The sequence below is a fragment of the Tyto alba genome, unplaced genomic scaffold (assembly GCF_018691265.1).
Source record: "Tyto alba isolate M040663 unplaced genomic scaffold, T.alba_DEE_v4.0 Super-Scaffold_41, whole genome shotgun sequence".
NCBI lineage: Eukaryota > Metazoa > Chordata > Aves > Strigiformes > Tytonidae > Tyto > Tyto alba.
In genome coordinates this window covers 1362012-1385780 of record NW_024881317.1, presented here as the reverse complement: position 1 = coordinate 1385780, position 23769 = coordinate 1362012, and the positions used below count along the sequence as shown (strand labels likewise).

Sequence of the window (23769 nt, the reverse complement as noted above, 5' to 3'; positions counted from 1 at the left end):
GAACTCACACACATGCAGCTTGCAAAATCTAATAACAACTGGTTGAAAAACATACTAAAAACAGAAAATTTATGTAGCATGACCCAAATTGAATTATACATTACAGCACTATAATTGATTTTTTAGAAGAGAGATTAAATTTATTTTATGCCTCACTAACTAACAGCTAGATTTACCTAATTGCTTGGAGTGCAGAGTTAGTATGATTCATTAAACCCCATACATGCCTGGGTACATTACACTGTGACTAAAGCTTCCCTGCTTCGAGCAATTAAAGTGGAGAAACTTGGGGCCTCATAAGTAATTGAATATAACAATACAGCTTGGAGTTGCTGTGGATGTCTTATTAAGTTCTTCAAGCAAAAAAACACAAGTTCCCTCCATTCTCCAGTGAATCATTTTGTGAAATTTTCTATGACTGGCATTGTTTTCTGCTATTGCCAAAAAAAAAAAAAAAAAAAAAAAAAAAAAAATTGTGTCTATGAGACAGATTTCATGCCTTGCTTCACAGTTTAATTTTATCAATCATAACATTTAAAAAAAAATGACAGCAGTGAGTAGACATCCCCGCTATTCCAAGGAGAGAAATTTTGGGTAGATTCTAGTAACATTTGGTAATTATATACACATTGCAAAAATAAAGGTAGCAATTTAGTAAAACAGGAGTGGAGAGAAATTATCATTTTAGCTGGCAGGAATAAATTAGAATTGTTTGGCACACTTTAATAAAATCCCACGTAGGCACAAATTACTCTCGGAAAAAGCAGCGCTGGTCGCGGAGCCGCGTGTCGGATGCTGGGGAGGGTTTGGGGGGGGAGGTGGCAGCCCGCTCGCTCTCGCGATCATCTCACCGGGGGGTTTTATATGTTTTGGGTGTTTTTTTCCCCCCAGTTTGGGGCCCAGAAATGCTGGTGGGCAGCGAGCTGCTCTCAGTGCCTTGACTAGTCTTCCTTGGCGCGCACCGCGGGCAGGGCGTGGGTTTGCCTGCTCTTAAACAGCCTGCCCTCCACCTCTCTCCCGTTTACAGGTTGCGTTTCAGTTTGCCAGTCAAACGATTAGAAACCAGATCCTGATTTTTTACAACCTCTTATCAACAGCTCGGCCCATCTCAGGGCTAACCGTGCTCCAGCTGCCTCTTCCCAGCGAGGCGTCGAGGGTGTTCGGGGGTGCGGGGCGAACCCGAGGGGTTATAAAATCCGATGTTTTAACCTCGGTTAGATGCCCTGCGCCGCTCCTACGATCCTGCTTCCTGCAAACCTGTGATGTGCAGAAGCCGCCTCCTCATCGGTGGGACTACTCGCCTGCAGAATATTAAAAAATTAAGAAAGTTTCCAGCATTTGCTTACACGAAATCGGAAGTCCCAGCCGGGCTGTGCCGTGGTGGCTCCTGCGGACTAATTTCGGTAAAGAATTGGGGGTGAGCAGACACTTTGTACGATTATTAGGAAAATGGTTAGTAGCCTTCCAAACACGGGGTTGGAAATGCACACAGCATTAACGTTTAATGAGCATTGCACAATCCAGGATCATCAGTTTACTCACTTCACGGAGCCCACAGGTCATAAAATTCAGGCTGGATTGTGTGAAACATCTTACACAAAGGGCTTCCCGTAACAAAATAAGCCTTTAATTAGCAGAACATCATGCGAGGCTGAGGTGCAACTTTCCCAGACATATCACCGGTGACGTTAATTACAGAAAGGCTTTGCACATGCATGATTTATGCCTTTTTTTTTTTTTTTTTTTTTTTTTTTTTTTTCCCCTTGCAGTGCTGCTGTGCCGTGTTTCTTCGTGGGGCTTTGCCGGGGGAGGGCTGGCACCGCCGCAGGCAGTGGGTACCCAGGGGCTGGGATGGGGGCACGGCCACTGCTCCACTTCTTCTCCCGTTTGCATCCAAAATTTCTCTTTGCAGATGCACCCCTCTGCCTGCTGCCGGTCCTGGCCACGCTCTGTAGGAATTGTGTCATTGATGTTTTCCTCCTCCGTGTCCGGCGATGCAGTTGTCATTTTATAATCTTTTTGTGCTGACTTGCTTTTGGAGCTCGGAGGTGTCAGATGGCAAGCTTTGAGGGGGGGGAAAAACACGCGAGGCTCTCATGAGATCTGAGTAGGGGACGTTGATGTGTGAGATTCATCCAAACTGGGGAGTCGGAGACTGAGAAGAACCCCGGGGCCCGGCGGTGCCAGAACCACGCCGAGGGATGAGCGTGGGGGTTTGAAACCATTAGGCAAATGTCTGTGGTTTTTTTTTTTTAATTACAGCCAAAGCTATATCATAGGAAACCTTTCAGCGAGGGAGCGTGCGTTTGGGACCGAAGCATACGCGTTTTGTCGCCTGAAAATGGGGTTGGTTTTTCTCGGCGCTGGGATCGGCGAGGTCTGTCACAGCGCGCTTCCCTTTGCCGTCTTAAGAGGCTCCTTTGCTGCAAGAGCTGCAGAAGAGCCTGGGAGGGTTAAAGCAAAAAGCAAGATTAAACTGCCCGTTGAGGAGATGCAGCGTGATGAGGATGATTCCCGCATGCGATGCTGATCCCAGGCTTTTTTTTTTTTTTTTCTTTTCAAAAAAAGAAAGATCAAGGGATGCGTTTAACAAAATGAGATGCCCTTTATGTCTGTACTCGCAGGCATCCCTCGTAGCTGTTACCATGAAGGGAGAACATCATTAAGAAATAACGAATGGCCCTGCATGGGCTCCACCCCACTCTCGGTGCTGGGAAGCCTAATTAGAGCGCCGAGATAACGATGGAGTGCTTGGATGAATTTGCATGGGACTCCAGCCTATATAGGGTATGAAAGTAATTTATTATGCTTATTAGAGGGAAGCTTTTGTCGCCGCAGACAGAGCCCCGTTAAGACCCTTGGAGGTCCTGCCCCAACACCTGCGGATCGGGGAGGGGGGGGGCTCACACCGCAAATTCTCTCCCCAGCCCTGAGAGATTCTTTATTCTGGTGTTTGCTTTGGGGTGGTTTTGGAGGTTTCGGTGAGGCACGGAACGAGCACCCGGTGGTGGTCGTGGGGGGAGAGATGGGTGCTGCAGGGCGTCGCTGCGAGTAGCGTGCGGCTGGGTGGGCTCCGGGGTGGTCACCCTTGGGGGGGGGGGGGGGGGGGGGGGGGGAGCTTTGGGTGGGAACGCGGGGTCTGGGGCGCGGCGGGGGGCATCCCGAGGAGGCTGGGCGGCCAGTTGAAATCCTCTCGAGGCAACTGGAGACTAAACCACCTCCAGCTGTTCCCAGGGTAGAGCTGCACAGCTCCGAGTTAGATTTACTGTCTTTAAACTGTCCAGAAAGCAGCTTTGTTCTCCTTTTAAGCGAAAGCACCTGATCTGCTCCTTTAAAGCAGTTTGCTCGTCTTTCTTATCTCGCTTCTTGTTTTCCCCTTCCCCAAATAAATGGTCGCACTGGGCTTGGCAGCCTTTCCACGCTGCCAGGGGATGCTGAGAGCTGCGGGTTGGAGCAATGTCGGGGGAACCTGTCACTTGCCCACCCCTCTTCAGTTAAAGTTGCTGACACGGGGATCGTCATTAATGCTTCTTGCCTAACGAACGTGGCTCCTGAATGATGGCAAACACATAAACAGGTTTCATCAGGCAAACTCTTTCTGATTAAAACAGTGGTTTGGGTTAATTACGTGGAAGTGTCTTGGTTTGCTTTCGCTTTTCACAATTTTTGACACTCTGCACACAGGAAAAAAAAAAAAAAAAAAAAAAAGATTATTCCAAGAGTTTGGAAGTTTTTAGAGACATTTATGTGTTTGGTGCTGCATGCCTGCTGGCAAACCAGCCGTGAGCTGGGGATGGCTGTGCCGAGGGAGAGGTGCCCGACTGCACTTGAGGTGCTGGCAGAGCTGCAGCGAAGGACAAAGGTACAAACCACAATTGCTCGGGTCTGTTTCTGCTGCTCTTCTGGCTTCATTCACGAGCCCGTAGCACGAGGAACCTTCTAGAGTAAAAGCTTCCGGTGAAGTCACCAGATATTTAGCATGAGGAAAGACAGGGGAGAAACCATGGGCAAAAATCCCTTAGGCCCGAGCAGCCCACGGAATAAATCTTTATCCCTTGCCCTGAGCATCCTATCCCCGAGTTTTGGGCAGGACCACTGGCCCTTCCCAACGCTCCGATTCCCAGCGAGCTGGAGCACCGGCGGTGCCGGGAGCTGCAGATTCGGCTCCGGCTCAGCTCCGGGTGGCAATATGGTTTGTGGCCCATAAAAAAAAAAGGGGCAGTTCCCGAGCCTGAAAACGGGCTGAGATAACATCAGTGAAACCCAAAGCCAGCGAGCCGACCTCTCCTCGCAGGGAAGCGACTCGGAGGTGCCAACCCACATACTCAGCTCTGCGGTGCCTTGCAGGCGCTTCTGCTTCGTGGCTGCCCGTAAGCCTCCCCCCCCAGGAGGAAAGCAGCACCGATAATTGGTGTTAATTGGCCCTAACCATACCCTCCGAGATCAGGGCTGCCTTTGGGGCTTGGGGGGGGTTTGCTGTTTGCACATGGTTTGACCTGGGTGTGTGTCATGCTCTGCAGTCGTGTGCTGAATAACCGTATGCAGCCCGTCCAGCAAACTCTTGTAAAGGGCTTTTAATGCGGCCGAGACTTGCAGCAACACCGATAAAATGTAGACCAAAAGTGTGGGATAATGGCTCTGTTTTTCTGCAGCGATTGCTGAGAGAGATGTGAAACTGCCCCATTAAATGCTCCAGCTCTATCTGCGGGACATCAGGAGAGGTCAGGGGTCTATTCTTTCTTATGTTGTTAATATTTTGGACTGAGCCACGCTTTGTGATGTAGAGGTTTGGTCTACAATGCTTCTGCCTTAATGAACTATAACAGCACAGAAGGCAATTATGTTTTTGTCTAGACCTGTCTAAGACCATCAACAGCACCTCATTACTTTACAGATTGTTAATGCTGTTGGCAGAAGTTGAAGATCCTCCTTGAAAAAAAAAAAAAAAAAATCAAATTTATTCTCTGTTGCAACATACTTTAGCTGATGATAAATGATAAAATGATAAATAGGGGCTGGTGGCTAATTAGACCTCTCTTTGTTCAGAGGCAGATATGTAACTGTAAACCGTAACCAGGATAAAAGGAAGAGGGGAAATGGCAGAGAACTCACACGAGGTTTTTTTTTTAAAGATCGTTAGAAGCTTTAGGAAAATTAGGAAACAAAACCGCTGCTGTTGTGTCAGCCCATCTTCTCTGTGTAGAAGGACTCATGGTCAATGATTAATCATATTGTTCTCAAGACTTTGGGCATGGATTCATTATTCATTTTCGTGTACATATCTAATCTGATAAGGAAGAGGTGACGCCCCAATGGGGCAGGGCCCCCTTCCCCCAGCCCAGGGGGCTCCCAGCCCCATCCAACCTGGCCTTGAACCCTTCCAGGGAGGGGGCAGCCACCGCTTCTACGGGCAAATTTCTTTGAAATTTTCCAATTTCAAAACACGTGGTGCAATTACTCATTTTCCCCCGCATTTCCATCCCTGTTCCTATTCCCATCCCCTACGGAGGGGGCTGCGTGCCGGGAGGTGCCGTGGTGCAGATGGAGCCCCGGCATGGGGGGCAGGGACTGAGGGGGGGGCCAATGCTGACCGGCGTGGGGACCCCCCAGGGCCGGGCGTTACGAGGCGAGGCAGAAGCATCCCGGGAGCGGGATTGTGGCAAATAATTCAGGCTCTGTCAGCACAAACGTTGCGAGAGCAGAGATGCGTGTTGTGAGCTGTCAGCTGACAGCAATGGACTTGTTAGGCTCCTGATTGATGGCGACGGCCATGGAAATTGCCAGAAGCCGTTCCAATCTCTGCCCGGCTCCCACACGGCCGTGCACGGGGACTGGGGGGGGAGCGCTGACAGGGGATTTGGGGCAGCCACGGGGCTCTGCCCGCTCTGCCCTCTGCGCTGCTCGCCGTCGCTCTCGGCTGCTCCCTGGCACCTTCCAGACATCAGCCAGCACATCCAGCCGGTCGCAGATACAGATACGAGCGATTCGGTGTCCCACGGGTCTCCTCCATCTCTGCCCACGGAGCAGCCCGGGAGGGAAGGGCACACGATGCGGTCGGTGATGAGTAAGGCTCAGCGAGGAGGGTACAAGAAGGAGAGACGAGCGCGTCACCTTCTTCTCGGAGCTGCGTGGTTCTCGCGTGTTCTGACTTTCTAACCGTGTTCGCGGAAGAGCTGCTGCCCGTTCGGCGTCCCGGGGGCGGGGGGGGGGGGGGGGGGGGGGGGGATGAGCAGGGGATCAAAAGCGACGGCCCTCCGGCCACCTCCGTCACCTTTCAGCCCACAGCTGGGGCGAGTGCACCGCAACCTTCCCGCCAACCCGGGGGCCAAAGGGCTGCGGGGGGCCCACGGGCTGGTGGTGACAAGGGGCCAGGCGTGGGGAGGGGAAGGGCGGGCGGGGAGCAAACCTGCGGCAAATCAGCCCCTTCCACAGACGCGGCCCGACCTCACAGTCCTGTGGTGCAAGCCACGGGACCTCGAGGTGCACTGGGGGGATTGCTCCTACCTGTTACGACGCCACTAAACCGGGCACGGTGGGCTTGGTTTCCCTGGTCCTTTCTTTCCTCTTAGCCCATATCCTCTGTGATCCAGCAGCCCTACAATGAAAGGAGCAAAATCCTACATGAGAAACCTTGGGGGGGGGGGGGGGCAGGGGGGCATCTCTAGCGCCTTGGTCAGGTTTGAAGGCCAGGCATCTTGTGGAAGTGGTTGTCCTACTGCAGAGAGCACCTGAGCTCACCTCTGGGCTTTGAAGAGTGAAAATCACCAGTTCTCACAGCCTCCACTGTAGACTTCTCAGCCGTTTTTTGTTTTTTTTTTTTTTTTTTCCTGGGTTTGTAGGATCTGGTGGCTCTCGGGAAGCAGCTGGAGGACGTGCCTGGGTGGAAGGGGAGGCAGGGCCGGGCGGAGCGGGCGGTGCAGCCCCCGAGGTGCTGGCTGTGGGTGCTGCGAGCAGGTAAGGGTGTGCGCGTCCGCGGTTATCCGACATGCCCGCCGCCCGTGCGCGTTGCCCGGGGATAACATTGCTTCAGCCCCCGCTGCACACAGCTGCAGAGCAAACGGGGCGGCTGTCTTGTTAAGAAGGTTTTGATGGGCTGATTAATGACGCGGAATACGCCTTCTCTTAGGAAAGTCCCCTCTTGTTCTGCGTTGGCCAATGCCAAAGAGGAGGGGCTGCTGATACTAAGTGCTCATATTGGGGAATTACCCAAAACAGGCCGATGCTATCCTGAGGTATGGAAAGGTGCAAGCGTCTGCCCTGGAGATCTTTCCATCTGGGCCGACGGGGTGGGAAGGAAGCGTAAGCCTGGGAGATGTGTGACTGTGCAGACGTTTATCTCAGAAGCTGGAAGCTTGGCAAATAACAAATGTCGTCATGCGGCCGCGGATGGGGAAGGGGGGTTGGCTTTGGTTTTGTTTTCGCTAAGGGATTGGCCTCCTTGCCAACATCGCCGTGCGGGAATGCCTGAAGGAGCAGATGCGTGCTGTTTCCTCGTCTCGTCTTTCGCAGCGGCTCTTGCCCCTGTGTTTTGCCTCTCCCCGTCGCTTCACCGTTTGCTCTTTTCCCCGAGGTAGGCTAGGGAAAGAGGAGCTTACGGAGGCCCCTTCCCTTGCCCGCAGCCCGTGGCCGAGCCTGATGGCAGAGGAGTGGGTGCCGCCCGTGAGGGTGCTCCAGCCCAGCACCAAACCATGCCCATCACCTTTCATCTGAGCTTTCTGCTGATCCCCAGCGTCGGGGCCTTGGAGCTCCTTCCTCTTGTACGTCCCACGGCCCGTGGGTGTGACTCAGCCCGCAAAAAGAGAAGGCGGTTGCTGTTCTCAGGAGAAGCCTTTCCATTTGGGATGGGATAAAACGAACGGCCCAAGGCAGCGGTAAAATGCTGCGTACTGTGTGGTCAGGGGGTTTCATCTACAAGGGAAGCGTGTTCAAAGCAGAGCTGTGCCAGGCACGGTTGTTAGGATGGTATGGAGGATGGAGAGTTCATTTTACGAGGGTAGGCAGACATTTGTTTGCTTATTCAACAAAAGCAGCCTGTGGAGGAGGTTATGGTTGTGAGTAATAGATATACTGGGGACATAAGCATGAAGGAAGATGAAAGTATGTAATGCAGATGTGAATAAACAGAGACTTGACTTCCGAAGGCGGCTTGGAGCCCTCTGAGAGGGGAAGTGCTGGGATCCCCTTGGAGAAGTGTCAAAGTGGAGCCTGATAATGGGATTTTATGGCACGGCTAGCAGGGCTCCGTGGTCTTTCCGATCTTATGTGAAGAGAATTGGCCTACAGTTAACTGCAAAATATTGAAAAGGCTCGTTTGTGCCGTGGCGTGTGCGGTGCGGAGCCCCGGGGGCAGGAGGCTGTGCCGTGGGGTGGGCAATGGCCAGGCAGGGGTGGGCGGTGAGGGACCACCGGCCCCTGGGAAAGCAGGGGCTGGATCCAAACCTCTGTCTGCCAGCAACCTCGCAACATCTGAGGTAGCACAAACTGTTCATCTCTGTGACCCCGATCTAATTTAAGTTGTTTATCTTAGCTGCAGAAAGAAAACGAGGAGGGGGGAGTGGGGGGAAAAAAAAAAAAAAATCAAATCAAATCACAGTTGTGGAATTCATTGTGGTGTTTATTACCTTCTATTGTGTTATCCCCAGCCCTGATACGGACCCTGCAGCCACGTGGCGCTGCCTGCGCCGGGTTCTGCCAACGCTCTTCGCTCTGACCTGAAGGGATCACTGTGTCTTAGGTATAAAATGTTATTCCGTTCCCTCTTTTTCAATCTCGGGGCTCGTTTTAGCGCATGTGATCATTTTGAATTGTTCTCAGCAGTGAGGTATTTTTTTTAATGGACTATTGAGCTCAGATAACAAATTTTAAATTATAACACACATGACCTGAGCCAATTTAAACTTAATCTAAAATGCCGAATAGCTATTACCCCAAATGGCTGCAAGAACACACACACACTCACACGGAGTTGTTGTTTAAAGAAAGTTATTGCAGTGAAGTGAACGAGGCCTCCAACCCACAAAGAAACCAAAACCTCAATCAAGTACATCACTAGACCCCAGTGATTTAAAGCAGATTTGTGCGGACCAAAATCTGAACTAAAATATTTTTCTGTCTCTTCAGGCCACATTAAAAGGCAGGCTGCTTCGATGTGAATTTTTATTTCTTTTTTATTTTTTTTATTTAAATGCCCGTTTTTGTCAGGGCTGTCATTCAATTACCGAGGCCTGGGGCTCGCTTGTTTTGAGCTGAGCTTGTAGAAGACGGATGCTGGTGCTGCAGGCAGGTGCTCCTGGCCGGGGCACGGGGAGGTGGGGACCCCCGGGGAGGTGGGGACCCCCGGGGAGGTGCTCAGCCCCGGTGATGGATGCTCATCATCAACATCAAAGGCCTTTCTGTATCCACCGAGCCACCCGATTTAGTGTCTGTCCCGCGTCCGTTGTCCCGTCCTCTGCCAAGGAGGGTTGTCCATGCTTGCGTGGTTTGCTTTGAGTGATTCTCATCGTGTGCAGGCAGAGCCCGGGGTGGCCAGGGCGGAGCGCTGGGTCTTGTGCGTTCGGTCTGGTCTCCGTGTTCCTGGGGTTCATCTCCCGGGATCTGAAAGTTTCTGTACGGGCCGGGGCAGAGCAGGATGAGGCCATCACCCTGGCTGCAACCAGGGTCACTGCTTTGAAGTGATCGAAGTCTTAGCAGCACAAAACCAAGGCGAGTGTGTCCGGGTCCGGGGCCACGCTGTGCTAACGGGCTGGACCCCAGCATCAACCAAGCAGCGCCTTTGCTGTTATTAATTAAGATTTTACCAGCTGCTCTTTGTCTCTTCTTGCCTCTTCCAGATACCCTTCCTCAGCTGAGTGGCTCAGGCAGAGCTCCCGAGGGATGAATTAGAGATAGCACGCGTGGATCGGCTGGAGGAAAAAACTACATTGAACGCGGCCAGAGAGCTCCTTTTTGGGGAATATTTGCAGATCGGAGGGTCCCTTGCGGGGAACGTCCCCCCAAAAAGCCCAGCAGGCGCACAGCGGCCTGCAGAGCGAGGCGGGCAGCTCTGCGGGACGCTGCGGGGAGGCTTTTGCAGCGTAAAGCTGCACGAGGGGCTGTGCCGTGCTGTGCCGTGCCCAGCCGTGCCGAGCCGTGCCGTGCCGAGCCGTGCCGAGCTGTGCCATGCCATGCCGTGCCGAGCCGTGCCGTGCCATGCCGTGCCGAGCCGTGCCCAGCCGTGCCGTGCCGAGCTGTGCCGAGCCATGCCCAGCCGTGCCGTGCCGAGCCGTGCCGAGCCGAGCCGTGCCGAGCCGTGCCGAGCCGAGCCGTGCCGAGCCGTGCCCAGCCGTGCCGTGCCGAGCTGTGCCGAGCCGTGCCCAGCCGTGCTGAGCCGTGCCGAGCTGTGCCGAGCCGTGCCGTGCCGAGCCGTGCCGAGCCATGCTGAGCCGTGCCGAGCCGTGCCGAGCCGTGCCGAGCCGTGCCGTGCCGAGCCGAGCCGTGCCGAGCCGTGCCGTGCTGAGCCGTGCCGAGCCGTGCCGTGCCATGCCTTGCCATGCCGTGCTGAGCCGTGCCGAGCCGTGCCGAGCCGTGCCATGCCGAGCCGTGCCAAGCCGAGCCGTGCCGAGCCGTGCCATGCCGTGCCATGCCGTGCCATGCCGTGCCATGCCGTGCCGTGCCGTGCCATGCCGTGCCGTGCCGAGCCGTGCCGAGCCGTGCCGAGCCGTGCCAAGACACAGGAGCAGCCGCCACAAACCGCAACCGTAGAGCCTGTGTGCAAGAAATCATCCGTGCTGAATAAAATGACAGCAGAGCTGTAATGCTTTGTGGAGTGTGTTTAATGAAAATATCAGCCCAGGCCTACGACATGAGGCATTCATGTATAATAAAATGAGGTTCCTGAAACACTTCAGAGCATAAACCATCTGGTCTGCTGCGATGTACTAACAGCTTTGACTAATTTTTAATGCAGGTTTTATGACGGATATGCACATCACGCTACCCATGCATAAGGAAGATACAGCCTGGCTGCACTTTGAACTGAACTGACTGATGATGAATTTGTCTCCCATTTTAATTACTTTCTGTACATTAAAGGTGTAGTGGACCATGTGAAGTGCTTTGTCTGCCTTATCCCCCCTGTGTCCCCACATCTCCTTCAAGTGCCGGAGCTGCCTCCACTCCCTTATCTGCAGCCACGCGTGCGGGCGATGGAAAAGAGGGAGATGGAGAGAAAACTGCCTCACAGAGGGCTCGGTCAATAAACACGCTGGGCTACCAGCAACAACTGCGTTTCATGAGGATAATTAGTTCTTATTAATTATGTCCCTTGAAATTTTCCCCGGCCCATATGGCACGGATCGGTGCTGCCTGGTGGGGTTTGCAAGGAGAGCTCACCATTTTCTTCTGCGCAAATCAGAGCGGTAACTCACGGTGGAAAAGGCTTTCAGACTGCAATCTCTGCTCTCGGCTCCTCTCGCCAGGCTTTTTTCTCTTTAATGAATTTTTAAAAGACTTTATCAGCTTCAAAACATATTTATTTATTTAACAGAACCCAAAAGTGGAACCATTTATCTGAGCAAGCCCCAGACATTCGGGGCAGGACTTTTGCCCATTTCTCGCTGAATCTGCAGCCTGGCTCGGCTCTGCACCTCTCCTAATTCCCAGGAGAGCTGGTTCCCCGAGGAGAGACCAGTTCTGAAAGGTGAGCATCTCCTTATGTTGATTATTCTGGCAAAATTCAAATGACCGTTTGAAGTTTTAGTTTGGGAGGACCATGCCCCCGTTTCTTCAACTTTTCTCATCTTTTGGGAAAAAAGGAGACGAATGAATGATGCTCGGCCAGGGCTGGTATGGCCGTGAAGTCGTGTCATTCCTCTCCCCTTGCACCACGGCAGCTCTGGAACATCAGAGCTGCAAGTGATTTGCTTTCTGGGTTAGCGACAATACCAGGATTTAATTTGTCAATTGAAACGTGCAGCAGGACTTCAGTCAACAAGCGTGGGGCTTTTTCCAGCTCCCCATTCTCTCTCCTTCCACCAGGCCTGGAACTGGGCAGACCATTAATTGCAAATACATCATCTAATGACTTTAGTCCTTTGTTTATTCTGAAAGTCATTTGCGAACCGATCACGATTCCTCTCTCTGCCGTCATCCTTCGGGATGAATGAGCTTTACTGTAGTCTGGGAATTTGGCTTTGGCTGTAGTTTTGATGCTTGCAGCGTTGTCCTGGTTTTACTCATCGATTGGCCAGCTGAAGCCTTTTCAATGGGAGAGGGCTAAATAATGACTAACCTGTCTCCTTAAGCGAGTGTCCAGACGTGCTGAATTTCAGAAACCTTTGGGGATTCACCAGTGTTTGAACAAGTAAGCCAACAGCCATCCTGTTGCTGGAGACGAGCTAAGGCAACGGCCATGCTGTGAGCCACCGCAGACAAAATGTGTTTTATTAATGGGAATACCCACAAATCACAGCTGATGTCCTCCAAATGGAAACTTAAATTCTAGTCGCACTGTAGAAAAAATTAAAAATTCAGTAATGAGACTGGGCTTGGTGACTGAGCAGAAGGGAAAGTACCTACAAGCAGCAAATCAATTGCCAAGGACGGAAACCCCTCCAAGTGCAATGTGTTAAAAAGCAAAATGTCATTTTATTGGATGTTCGCTTCGTCTTGCTAACAAGCACTCTGCTTCATCCCCTTTTCCTGGAGGATTTCAATTTTAGCTTTTCTGCTGCATTCTCAGTTCCGTTGTTCCTGCAGATCTCCAAGCGAGCGTCTTGCCTAGCCTCCGCGGGTCGGTGGTAATGGGGCTGTTCTCCCATTAGCAGCAATAACAAGTTCAGCACTTAAAACCAAGCACTGACTGATTTAAGCGGTTTCGTCTCGACCGTCCTCGACCATCAGGTGCAGATATTAAATGCATCCCCGTCGCGGCGTGCAGCTTCAGACAGCTGCTGCATTTGCATACCCCGTTCCTCAGTACAAACGAGAGCCCGCTTTTGAAAGTTTCTTTGGGGAATACCTCACAGTTGGCCTTGTTTGTTTAGGAAAATATTTATACAAGTCGGTCTTTGAAGAGGAAAGGCTCGCTGAGAGGAGCTGGGCGGCGGGGAAGGAGCGGAGGAGCTGGTCCAGGCGGCAGGGCTGCCATTGCCGGGGCACCCCCCCAGCTTGCTGGGGGTACACCGGAGTTTGCAGGCTGCACCCGTTGCTACTGAAGGTCCTTTCTGCTCCCCCCAGTTTGGCCTCCCGCTGGGACCACAGCATCCTCCCAACCCTGAGACCTACAGGTCCTCGGCAGCTGGGGAGAGGAGCTGCCCGGGCATCCTCTGCTGGGCACGGGCAAGTCTCTGCTGCCAGCGCTGCGGGGAGGTTTTTCTGGAGCAGAAGGAAATCCCGGTGCGCGTGGGGTGTGCGAGCGGGCAGTGTGTCCGACGGAGCTGCACAGACCTCCCCGCCGCATGCATTAATTCGGCTGACTCCCCAGACCGGTGCCCAGGGCAGGGTCCCACACGCTGGTTGAGGTTATTCAGGTCTCCTGGGGCCAAGCACAGAGCTGGACAAATTCTCCAGTTCCCGGGGGAGCATCCCGAGCGCTGGCCATCCCTGAAATGGCCAGACCGGGCAGCGGTGGGGGGCTTTCACCCCCCTGAAATAGGGTCCACAAAATCCCCCAGCGCCTGGCATGATGCTGCTGATGGTTTTGGAGTGCAGCGTTGGGAGTGACGGGGTTGTTCCAGCTGGTGCCCAACGTGCTGGAAGTGGTAAGTGATGGTGAGCCAGGGAGCTCATTCAGGGTTGGGTTTTCTTGTTTGTTTTTTTTTTTTTTTTTTTTCCCTTTGAGAAAATCATAGCTGGGCAACAACAACAGGTCTGGTGCTGCTCAAGCAAGTCCTGAGTGTCCCCCCTCCACACGTCTCTGCTCTAAGCTTGGGGAGCCCCGACGGGCAGCCACAAGCTCGTCCCTGTGCCGCCAGCTCCGCTTGCAGGAGAGAGGAAAAACCACGTGCACCTGGCATTGGGAGATGCGTGTAAACGAGCATCGGTGCTCAGATCGGTCACTTTGCACCCGCGGGGGCCAGGCTGCACTGGGGGGGGGTAGCTGTGGAGCGGGGCTCTCCGACGATTCGGGGTCCGGGCAGGAAATGGGGCATCGCCTCGGCTGTCCCCGTGGCAGCAGGGGTGGGTCCCTGCCCTGCCGGGGGGCTTTGGCTGTAAAGCCGGGACTAAGGACTTTACGGTTTTAATACAAGGCTGTCTCCTTTTCATCTTGGTGATTAGCTACGGTTCGGGCCGATTTCCCGCGAGCCCCCCAAGCCGCGTCTGACCCACTTGCGTGGGTCGGGCAGGGCGAGCGCCGGCAGCGTCGCTGGCCGGCGGGCAGATGGACGGTGTTTCAGGGCAAAAAGCACAGGTCCCTGCCAGCCATGAGCAGGGGGAGCTGCAGCGGGCTGGAGGCCCCTCTCTTCTAATTGGAATTTCAGGTTGCCATTGGTCATTTTTAAGTATTTTCTCCCATTCCCTGCACTGTGGCGGGGGATGCTGCAGGATCTGTGCGCCGAGGAGTGGGCAGGATAAGGGCAAAATCCATTTTGCCTGGTTGTTGAATAGGGCCTTTTTATTAGGTCAGAAATGTGGCTGACTTCTTTCCATCTGACTCCACGTTTCCTGTTTTCTTCGGGGACCTGGCATGAAAAACACCGAACCACCACAGGAAGGATCGTTCTTGCTTGTCCACTGAAATTCAGGACAGGCGAAAGTTTTCACACGGGTTCCCCTGGGATTCCCCAGCCCGGTTTTGTACACACAAGTGGTTTAAATCATCCAAGCACTTAGTTGAACTGGACTTCATGTCCAACCCTCTTGAGATCAGCCCATCTCTAGTTACTGCTCCAAACTTTTACTTTTATTGTTACGTAATGATAATGCTGCGTTATCACCTTTCGGAGTCGTCTTCTCCTAATGGGACTTATTTTTTTGTATATAAAATGTGCCTTCCTCTGCAAGTAAATGAAAAGTGCTTCAGCTGCCTGGCCGAGCCTTGCAGGATTTATACCCCTCAGCAGAAAAAGAGATGCTCTGAGGTACCTTGATAAAGATGCCCAGGGTTGTTTTCAGGCTGCCGTGGTGGATGAAATGGGCGCTGCAGGTCCTGGCTTGGTCCCTCCACCGCGCCTGCTGGAGATGGAGGGACTGTCCATCCCCCCCCCCAGTGAATTTGTTGCCTGAAAACTTTAAGAATGAGCCCAAGGGCAGAGCAGGGAAATACAAGAAGGCTGATGTCAGGGTGGACCTTTTGTATCTGTGTGTGGGTGACTGCTCAGACTTCACCGGAGGATGGAGGACCTGGGGAAGGGCCTGCTCCAGGGAGCTGGTGTCAAAGGGTGGAGGAAACCCAGCAGTGCTTGCAAGCAAGCCCCTGCCGTGCAGTGCACGTCTTGGGTTGGTATTGGCCCCAGGTGGTGCAGGATTGGAATGAATTGGAAAGAAATGTATGTACAGAGAGAGTAGTGGGGTCAGAAAGTCACGATTGCATGAGTACGGGGAAAAGTTACTCATACCAGCTGGTCAATGGGAGGGAAGCTATGGTATGATAATAAGTAGGTTATATATGAGCTTTGGATAAGGAGAGCTCAGTTTCCGTGGCTGTAAGTCCAGGAAGAATTCACCCCGAAGCGAAACAAAAAATGCACGTTTGTGTTTCGGATGGATTACGTACACCCAGAGGGAGCGGGTGGATTGGGTTCCGTAGGTTTGTGCATTTTGGTTGGGTGTTTTGGGGTTCGGGGCTTGGCAAGAGAAAAGTCTGCCCATCATAAATGAGAAAAAGAAAAAAAAAAAAAAAAAAAGCGCGCTCTCAGGCAGCACCCCCCGAGGTATCCCTTGCTCCCCAGATGGAAGGAAGCCTTGCACAGAAATTCGTCTGGAGAGTGGAGGGGGGTGCAAGCCGGGGCTCCCGGCAGCGCTGTCTGCCCTGCCCGCTGCTTTTCGAGGACCTCTCTGCTCCGGGAAAGCCCTCCTCATCCGAGCCAGCTCGGTTGAAAGCAAAACACCACGTTTAGCAAAAACATTCCTGGAAATGGCTGGTGCTCACGCACCGCTCCATCAGCGTCCTTACGGCTTCTCGTCCGTCGTATCAGCGCCAGCCCCGGTGTTATTGCCAAGCCAGGAAAGTCTGACAATGAAAGGAGTCCATCATCACTCTCGCACACATTTCCTAATGCTTGTTTTAATGCCTGAACATCTGGGAGAGATGCATGTTACGCTCCCAGAGTCATTTGCTTTGGCTGCGTGGAGACATTTCAAGCGGCGGGGGAAGTGGAGCCTGTGTGGGCCAGGGCTCTGTGGAGGTTGGAAGAGGGGAGAATTATTTTAGAAGTGTATGACAAGTAATTAACAGCTTCCTGAGAACAAGAACCAGTTGAAAATTTTACTGAAGCTTTTTTTTTTCCAAAGAAAAATGGCTTTGTGAGAAAATAATTACTCTTCAGTTCTTTCTTCTATTGAGAATTCGGGAGGTTTTCTTAAAAAAAAAAATGATAATGTGATATTTTTGGTTGCTGGAAAAACTGTTTCTCAGTCCAAAGTTTTCTGCTTTTTGGGAGGTGATAGACAAGCCCGGGAAAAAAAATAATAAATGGCAAGGCAATGTTGACGGCAAGGCAGGGTGCTGGTGTGCAGGGTGCCCGGCCCCGCGTCCCGCAGCCGCGGCGCGACGACACGGCCGGTTCTATTAAACCCAATTCTAGCTGAAACAATTAGGTCAGGCTACGTAGCTAATTAGCAGCGACCTGAGGGGCGGGAGCTGCCTCAGGAGCGCGGGGTCAGTGCTGCGGGGCGGCGGTGTCCTCGCCCTGCCCTCGGCACTGCCAGATCTGCCTGCAACGCTGCTGACGCGCCGCTCTCTCTTAATTTTCTATTAATTGTTTGCACTCCCCGTGTGTCTTCAATCCATTAGTTACACTTTCAGGGCTCGTAGCAGGCAATAAATAAATCCTCCGGCCTGCCAAGGGCTCCTGCAACGTCTTTCATGCGATCATCCCCCGAGCTAATGTTTATAATGCAATTGAAGCAAGCCGTATCAGACCCCGTGTCCCCCCCCCCCCGCTCCTCCCTCCGCCAGCTGCAGCAGGAGCAGCGCTGCCGGATTCCCCCGGGGCCGCGCCTGCGGAGGGATGATAAGGGAATCGGATTTTAGTGGCGACACTAGAGGTGAAATCCAAAGATCCAGAATATTTAGTTGTGTTTACCCACAGTAATCAGCTTCTCAAATAGATGTCACTGGGAAAGCTCGCACTACATTGATTGCACCGTTCCCCGCTTTCTGCCCAGGGGCAAACAGCTCTGATTAATATTTCACAACACTTTTATTTTTTATTTTTTTTTTTTTTGCTTTCCCCTTTTTTTTTTTTGTGCGCGGAGTGCCTTGATAGAGAGAGACAGAATATTTTACCATCTCTTGTGTTTGCCTGCTCCAGTAATCATTGGATTCAATCACTCTTGCAATGTTTTTATGAATTAATAACAGGCACTTTGGAGGGCTAGCAGGGAGATGGGAAATGCAATCTGTACAACCTTAATGAGCACCGTGGGGACCCGATACCATGGTTTCCGAAATCCTCTCTGTGCTTCGCTCTAAATCATTGTCTCTAAAATTACCTGCTTGCAGTCGGCTTTAGATGGCTCTCGTTCGGCGGGTAAGTACACCTGCCTCCCCGCTGCGCCCTCTCTTTCATCGCAAGGGCTCGTTTGGAAGCTGTCCCAATTAATTTTTTTTCTTTTTTCTTTTTTTTTTTTTTTTATTTTTATTTTCCTTTAATAAAAGCTCACCTTTGTCAGCGCTGACAAAATGTTTGTCTTCACTGCCTCATTAGTGTTTGCTCTGCCCCAGCCGCCGTCACCACCGGAGCAAGCAGGATGGATCGGTGTGGAGCCGCACCGGGCAAATTAGCTCCTGCTTTCCGTGGCCAGACCTGGGAATAAAGTGTTTGGGGTATTTTGCTCTGCAATTCGATGGGGCAGATGGAATTGGGGAAGGGGAGGGGCGTTGGATCTGGCTTTGATTGCCAGCGCCGCTGCAAAAAGGGGGCACGGCTCGGAGGTGGGCACCTCGCCGCCTCTCGGCGGTGCAGGGGGACGGGGCAGCACTTCTCTCTTCACCCTGGCCGTGGGGTAGGTGGGCAAAAGTGGCCCCAAAACGGAGTTTTAACCATTCCTGCCTATCTGTGCCTCACCTTTGGCCAGGCCCTCACCAGCCTTCCCTGCTCTCAAATAACTCCCCACCCCACGGGATCGCCCCACTGTTCCGCTCGGCGGCTCTTTGAGGATGATGTTCCTTCCCCTCCTCCCAAGTGGAAAAGGAGCTGTGGGAGACGATGCCCCCCCCCCCCTCCCAGCCCAGGCAGATCTCAGTGGGGAGGACCACGCGCTGTGGTGCAAGCTTTGCCTGCGACACCGCTGCCCTCGCCACCTCTGGGACGTCAGGTGGCCTGTCGACCCCCTCCCTGCCGCTCTCCGTGACACCGCGGTGGGTGCCCGGCCCGTATTCTGCTGAGTCTGCAGAGCGCCCGGCCACGGTGGGTGCTGGGACCCCCACGAGTGACCCCGCCGAGCGCTCGGGGCACCGGCTGTCGGCTCCCGCGGGGAGACTTTGAGGACGAGCATCCAGACACCCCGTAAGCCTAGGCGTGCGACTGCACTTTTCAAAATCGTCTGAGTGGAAATCTGGCCACAGGCAGCACAATTGTGTTTCAGGCTTTAAAGCCAACTGGAGTCATTAAACCACATACTATATCCCTCTGGAGGAAGAATAGCTGTTGATAGGGCATAATTTTGCAGCGCAAGTGCTGGGTCTCAATCCAACATTCGTATTTGTGCGAGTTCATGTTTGAGGAATTCTGGAAATATTCGCCCGGAGAGTCCTTTTGCTGGGTCCTTGGGCAAAGGAAGCCACGGGAAAGCGGCTGGGGGCTGCGGGGAGAGCTCGGTGCCCACCCGGGGGGGATGATGTCCGTGGGGCACGGCTGCTTGGCGCACGGGCTTGCTCACGACATCTCCGGGAGCTCGGATGCTCCTCAGGGTTGAGGGAAGGGATGCTTCCTCCTCGGGGTCACCTGCAAGAGGAGGGGGGGGGGGGGGGGTTTGGTAAGTGCTGGCGGGGGCCTCCTGCGGGGTCGCCATCAAGGCTGGTGGGTTTGCAGGGCTGGGCTCTGCCCACGCCTGCCTTCGCGGGGGATGGAGGCATTTCTGCCCGCTCTGCCAGGAACGTCCAGCGTGACAAATGCACCTCGCCGAGCTCTTCGCAAGCGCCCTGATTTATCTCCAACCCGCCTCGGTAGAAAATCGCACGGCATTTATGAGCGGACCCAGCAGAGCTCCGACTTTGGAGACTTCTCGGTTTTCACCCCGCTCTGTTTACTTTCTGGGTCTTTTTAATTGCTTTTGAGAAGTCTGTTCTCAGCCTACAGCTATTTTTGAGATGTGGCGCGGAGATCTTAGCCTGGGTGACTAAGAAGTAATTTATAGAGACTTGGCCAGCGCCGCTCAAACATTTCTGCTGGCCAGACAGGCGTTACGGTGCAGCAGACGTGTCGGGACACGCGCGGCAAGTGCATTTGAGCAACACCTACCGAGCTCTAATCGGCTTAAAGCGGCGGGAACCGGGGAGTGCTTGCAATGCAGAGAATAAACAGGTCGGCTCCAACGCAATCCGGGAGCAGGCAGCGCGGCCGAGCCCCCTGGGCCGGGATGCTCCGCTCCGGCTGCGTCGGGGCTGGGGGGACGGTTGTGCCTGGCCATGTACGGGCAAAGCCTGGGCGGTTTGTGCTGCTGGGGAAGCTCATGTTAAAAGAATTTCCCCCAAAACAAGGTCTGACTGTTAACCTTCCCCAGCGAGCCAGGCATTGATTTCCTATGCTGATTTATAGCGTGCGTAGCCGATGCTCCGCGGGTCTGGCGAAGAACAGCCAGCTCCCCGCGGGGTTGCCCGCTGGCGAGGGGTGCTGGCCACGTCCCTGAGCCAGGCAGGATGCGGCCAGTGGCTCAGCTGCCAGTGGGATGTGTGGGGCGAGCCAGCACCCAGCACCCAGCACCCTTCTGCACGGCGAGGGGCGTCTCGGGCACCCCAGCACCGGGCAGCACTGCCTGCCAGCCCCCTGTTCCTGCCCTCACCTCTGTGCTGCCAGATGTTTTATTTTTTTTTTTATATATATATATATTTTTCTTTTCCCCATTTTTATTTTTTATTCTTTCCTCTTTGCTTGATGGTGCTGTTGTAAAAGCCCCGAACAATAGCCTGCATTTATCCGGAGCTCACCAGCCTGCCAGCTGGCGGCAGATCAGCCTTCTCATCCACTTCCAGGGCTCTTAAAGACAACTGTCCCAAAAACTGGGGTGTGCGTTGCTCTGAGAAGTCCTTGCTCTCTTAAATGCCTGGGCACTGATACAATTAATGTTTAGTGCAGCATTCTTGTTTCCTGGTCGCCATTCTCTGCAAAACAATGGGGTGTTTTGCCCATGAAATTACTGTTCTGATTAGGAGGGATATGTCCGTCATTAGACTTTCAAATGCGATCCTTCTGCGGCAACAGCGCTGGCAATCCGGCTGAGATTATTCCAGCGATATTTCTGTTCCTGAAGGAAATAGCAAGTGCAAATAGGGCAATTTTATACACTTACCGGGGAAGGGGATTTGCATTGATGGATGCTGTTGTGTTCGCAGCAATGACAGCTGGGGCTGGGACGCGCACAGGCTCCACCAGCTCGCAACTCTTGCTCTGTGTTTATACGTATATATCTCTGCGTATGTATAATAATCCACTTTTTAACAGGGGTCCGAGCTGGCCCAGACAGGACAGGCAGCTCTGCCAGCGCTGCGGCCTTGACCTTGAAAGCCCAGGGCCTTTGAATTCAGAGCAGATGTTCCGGGTTTCGCCAACACCAAAGTCCCATCAGAAATCCCCGTTGAGAGCGCAGAGGTGAGTGTCTCGAGGGCCGCTCCGTTTGCACGGCTGCGGCGTGGGGTGTGGGTACAGCACGGGGGGCACGAGGCGGGGCCACGGGGGGGGGGGGGGGGGGCTCTGAAGCATAACAGCACCCCGAGGTGTTTTGGGGCGCCCGCTCCGGAGAGGTCGGTCCGTCTGCGAAGGGAAGGTGCCGGGGATGGGGCCGCTGGGCAGCACCGCTCGTGTGTGCCGTGGGGTCTCGCAGAGGTTCAGCGGGGGTGGGTTTTCCCGGGGGAAGGGGCTCGGGGTGAGCCTGGGTTGGTGGGGACACGCGGGTGGGGGCCGGCACCGCTGCCCCCCCCACTCCTCTCGGCACTGCCTGAGGGGTTTCATCCTAAACCACCTTGTGAGCAGAGGTTAGGTAAGGAAGAGAAAAAAATACGGTGAGACTTGAGCAGCATCCCCAAGCTCCGGGCTGTGCTGGGATGCTGCCCGGCAGCGGGAGGGGGGATGTCACCCCTTTCCTCCCCGTATCTGACCAGGTGAGCAGGGTGATGGAGCGGGTGGGGTGCAGGGGGGGAGGTGGGTGCTGCTGTTGGCGGGGGGGGGGGGGGGGGGGTGTCAGTGCCTGGACACTTCTCCCTGCTTGGTTTTACTCCTGCCTTGCCCAGACCTGCAGCACTCCAGAACAGGGCTGGAACGGGGAGATCCCGGTCCTCCCCATCGGCTCCTACCCCCGCCTGAGCCTCCTCGCTGATAAAATGTCCCTTCCTGAGCCTTGGAGAGGTTTGGGGGTTTTTTTTGTTGTTTTTTTTTTTTTTTTTTTTTGTTTTTTTTTTTTTTTCTGGAGTTCAGCTGATACAAATTCCCACCGGAGAGTTCGAGGCTGGCAATCAGCTTACTCATTCCTGGCTTATCATCACAAACCTCTGACCTTCAAACATGGCTGGTGCGGCGCCCGACCGAGAAAACTGAAATCCAAACAGACCGGGATTCACCAGCGCTTCCTTACTGCTGCCTGAATCCTCTCTGAAAATTCGTGGCCCCACCCGAGGACCCCCCTGGGGATGCCAGAGCCTCCGGGTAACCCTCACCCGATGCTGGCAGGGGGCTGGGTCCCACGGGTGGCCGGAGCCCACGTGCCACCTCTCGTGGGGTGTGTGTCTGATTCTCCTCTGCATTGCAAGCCCCAGAAAGTGAGGCTGGGGTTTGGGGGGGGATGCTGGGGAGCAGGGTTGGGTTCTGTTACCCCTTGAAAGAGCCGCCTGTGCACCCCGGGAGCCTCGCGGAGGGCAGCCCCCGAACCTCAGGGCCGCCCCGAGCCATGGGTGACGGGGAGCAGCATCCCCCTCGGTGACATTTCCCATCGAGGGCAAGAAGAGGGGGACCCACGGAGTGGGGTGGGGTGGTGGTGGGGGGGGTGGTCCTCCCCCTGCCCCAGTAGGATGAGGCAACTGGTGTGCCACTGGGAATGGAGGAATGCAACAAAATTGGGGGGGAGGCGGGGGGAGAGGAGAAATTAATAATTATCTAAACCGCACCCCTATCACTGTTCATCAAAATTTGCCCATACTTCATTCCAGCCTCCTTTCTTCTTCTTGCCTCCAGTAAGTACTTTAACATCCTTTTTAAAAATTAAAGGGGGAGGGTTATGGAACAGATAAGAGATAATTGCCTAGCTTTGACTCTTCTATTGATGTGAAAATAGGATTGGAATTACTCACTCTGGTTGAAAGGTTAGTTGAAGGTTATTACAGGAAAATTGTTATTCATACATTTTTTCTGTGCTGCTGGATAGCCTAAAAGATTAAATTCACAGAGTGCATAATGACCCATCACAACGGACAATGGTGGGAATAATCTCCAGAGACTCCAGATAACAGAACAGAGACTTCTTTGAATAATTCATGGTTCAACAGACATCCCTCACTAACAGATTACATGTGAGTTTTCATTAGAAAGGAGATAATTTAAAGTAGCTTTAAAAATAACCGGTATTTTTAACGGAAGTGGAATTACCATAAACATTTATGCAGTTTGTTTATGCTTTAATAAATCTAGTTTCCTCCTGACCTTCATGCCATGGGAACAAAACGCAAAGGGATAAAGAAAGTCATTGTTTGTGACAGTCCCCTCTCATCCGCATACTGCTGATGGAGCATCGGTTTCAGATTCTGCCTCACACTTGACTGCCTTTAACACACAGGACGGGCGAGTGCTGCCAGCTGAGAACGATGCTCAGGACATCCCGGACCACCCGGCGCTGGGGGGGGATGCTGACGGAGATGCAGGAGGACCGAGGGTTGTCATTTCCCAGCCCCTCCGCTGCTCGGCTCCCTCACCCAGCGCCAAAATCGCCCACCGGCTCTGGCTAATCTCTTCATTTCATCTCGTGGAATAGCTATTACGCTTTACAAGCTGATCGTTTGTTAAAAGCACGTGTTTATTAAGGTTTAATGGAGGCCTGATACACATCAATCGCATTGTTGTGAGCTGCGACAAATATATCTTAAATAATTAATTGATATTTAGTAAACATATAATAGTTATCTTCTCCAATCTAAATTAAACAAGAATTAAAGCTACATAATTCGCTGCTACGGGCTGCTTAGATTACAACTTTTCCGACGAGGGGGATGAGGAGGGCTGCTGTCGCTGCAGAGGGGCGAGCGGGGCGTCCCCTGGATGGGGGGCTCGGGGGGTTTGTCTCCACTTTCGGGCAGATTTTGGGTGCTGCGGCTCGGAGCAGGGCTGGGATCGGTCCCGGGGGAAAGCGCGTGACAGAAGCCGTGGTCTGGGCGCTGCCCTCCCGCAGCATCCCCGCTTCTTCACCGTTTTCAGGCTTCGGTGC

The 23769-nt window shown here is 53.4% G+C and overlaps 2 long non-coding RNA genes across 4 annotated transcripts; both read left to right on the top strand.

Moving 5' to 3' along the window:
- Positions 1-6857: 6857 nt before the first annotated feature.
- Positions 6858-9963, top strand: LOC116961910. The gene is made up of 3 exons (XR_004407228.2): positions 6858-6954; positions 8643-8734; positions 9831-9963. It is a non-coding gene; the product is annotated as an uncharacterized LOC116961910 (long non-coding RNA).
- A 1619-nt stretch (positions 9964-11582) lies between these two features.
- On the top strand, positions 11583-23509 carry LOC116961898. Of its 3 annotated transcripts, XR_004407208.2 has the most exons (4): positions 11583-11677; positions 20805-20951; positions 21774-22861; positions 22980-23509. It is a non-coding gene; the product is annotated as an uncharacterized LOC116961898 (long non-coding RNA). The 3 variants fall into 3 exon arrangements; XR_004407207.2 differs by lacking the exon at positions 11583-11677 and having other exon boundaries at positions 20418-20951; XR_006166650.1 differs by lacking the exons at positions 11583-11677; positions 20805-20951 and having other exon boundaries at positions 21536-22074; positions 22502-22861.
- Positions 23510-23769: the final 260 nt, after the last annotated feature.